This window comes from Sinocyclocheilus rhinocerous, unplaced genomic scaffold, assembly GCF_001515625.1.
Source record: "Sinocyclocheilus rhinocerous isolate Xijiao unplaced genomic scaffold, SAMN03320098_v1.1 scaffold760, whole genome shotgun sequence".
Classification (NCBI taxonomy): Eukaryota; Metazoa; Chordata; class Actinopteri; order Cypriniformes; family Cyprinidae; genus Sinocyclocheilus; species Sinocyclocheilus rhinocerous.
In genome coordinates this window covers 270440-272800 of record NW_015667422.1, presented here as the reverse complement: position 1 = coordinate 272800, position 2361 = coordinate 270440, and the positions used below count along the sequence as shown (strand labels likewise).

At 31.6% G+C, this 2361-nt stretch overlaps 1 protein-coding gene across 1 annotated transcript in view; it reads right to left on the bottom strand.

Moving 5' to 3' along the window:
* LOC107733960 (pleckstrin homology domain-containing family O member 2) overlaps positions 1-2361 on the bottom strand; it is a 25870-nt gene that overhangs the window by 7233 nt on the left and 16276 nt on the right. The gene's annotated exons all lie outside the window — the stretch shown is intronic.

The following is a 2361-nucleotide window of genomic DNA, read 5'->3' as shown; positions in this document are numbered from 1 at the left end:
AACACTGGGTGGATTTTTATCATTATAGGGTGGTTGTGTACACACACTGCCAACACACATTTCAGTTCAAACAACTTGTAAAAGTACATGTAGCATCCTATGACCCCTTTAAAAAACTAATATAAAAGACAAAAGCAATTAACAAAAATTCTTTTGAACCTAATAAATTAAAATGGACATTAAAACAAAGATTACATTAAAAAAAAAACTTGGTACAATACACCTTTTCCTTTCATCATCTCAGACATATTTATTCAGCAGAGCCTGATATTTTGACACTACATACAGTCTATTGAGGAAAATCCACTTTTCACTAGAAAGTGAAAAATTATGGTTTGTGGCTGTTTCGATATACCACAAGTATTTGCATAGTTATACAGGAAATCGTGCCTCTGTGTTTTGGTATATATAAACACTAGGACAGGAAATTATGCCTTGCTAAAGGTTGTCTAGCTTTTCACACTATGACTGCACTAACATCTTTTTAACCCTGAGTTAAGGCCAATGTTAACAAAGAGTCAGCAACATGTAACGTTTTTAAACCTGGGTTATGAAACCCAGACTAAAGTACAGCAACAAAGGTTTAGAGTATGAATTACCAACCCATAATAAAGTATGAACAACAATGTGAAAAATAACACTGGGTGAAGTCATGTAACACAGGATGTATATCATTTTTATCTTACTGTAAATTGCAATATTTGACACTAAGCACAAATACAAGCACCACTCATGCAACAGCTGGCCTTTCACACACACACTTTCTGCCAGAAACTTTGAAAGCAGTGAAGTGTCACAGAGCATGAGGCATGAGTAATTGGCTCATCATTGGTCATGTGTCCATTCAGATATGTGTCTGATTCATTAGACTCAGTACAATGACCTAGTGTGCCTCTAGTGCATGCCATATTGAACTACTGACGTCACGACTGCAAGCCAGCCATCCACAACTGTGTATTGCATTGTCATCCTAATGTGAGCCACTCTTTATATCACACACAAAGGAAATGGTAGACTTATATATTTGACGTAGTACAGCACTGTAATGTTAATTATTACCTTGTTACCGCACTTGGGGCTTCGTATTAGTACCAGTCTGTGTTTCTTCTTAAAAGGACTCTTTAACTCGTGGCAAATGTCGTAGTTGCCCAAGTCCAGTTTCTCTAGGCATGTTGTCAATTCCTGCAAGACAGGGAAAAATGTTCTAATTTGTAAAAGGATAAATCAGAGGAAAATTGTATTGCTCAGAGGTTGTTCAATGGCGTTTTATTTAAAGGAATAGTTCACCCAAATATGAATTTTTTTTTTCTTCCATGGAAAACATGGAGATAGTTAGCAGAATGTTCTCACTGCATTAAGGACTAAAATATTCAATGACTTGTGCACTACATTGCGATTTGTTGAGACTATATTTTTTTAAGCTTTGTGTTAGGAACAAACCCAAAAATCGTGCCTGACCACTGTGGTCACCATTCACTTTCATTGTATAAAACAGAGCAGCTTGGGCATTCTGCTAACTCCTTGTGTGTTATACAGATGAAGTGAGTAAACGGAGACAGAATTTTCATTTATTGGTATTACCTTTGTCTCAGATGCAGAGTTATTATCGTAACTAAAACTGAAACTATTAAAAACATTTTTGTTAATTAAAATGAATCTGAAATAAAATAAAATATTATATATCTAATATATTAGATAAAAAACAAAGTAAATAAAAACGACAAATGTCGACCTTAAATAAGAGCATTAAAATCACTAACTGAAAAGCTTAAAAAGTAAATTTAAACTAAAACTGAAAAAAAAAAATGTAATCATAATTAGTAATTTTTAAAATACACACATAATTCCTAAACAATTAAACTAAAAATATAAAAAAACATAAAATGAAAGCTAATTCTTAATAAAAAAAATATAATAGTATATAAATAGTACTAAAATAACACTGCTCAGATGTTTCTTCAAAAATTACTTATGAAAAACTACAAAAAAAAAAGAGTTCATTGACATACTTTAAGAGTACAGAGCTATAAAACTCAGTGTATACAAACAAATGTCGTTTAAGAGATCTAATTTGTGATTTTGCTTTGTTATGTCTTCATATGACGGTAGATACTTTAGTATAATGTGGTGATTTATTTATTCTGTGAAATAATTTGGCAGAGAAAAAAAATAAATTTAAATGTTTTGATAATGATAGATGGCTAAAGATGAATCTAAATTCGTTCTGCTTAGCAATAATGATTAATCTCAGCTTTGTAAAAATAAATTGTACAAACTGATGTGAAAATCAACATGTAATCAAAACTGACTGAACTTAATTTCTTAATTGACAATCCTTAATTCATCAGTGCACATTATTAA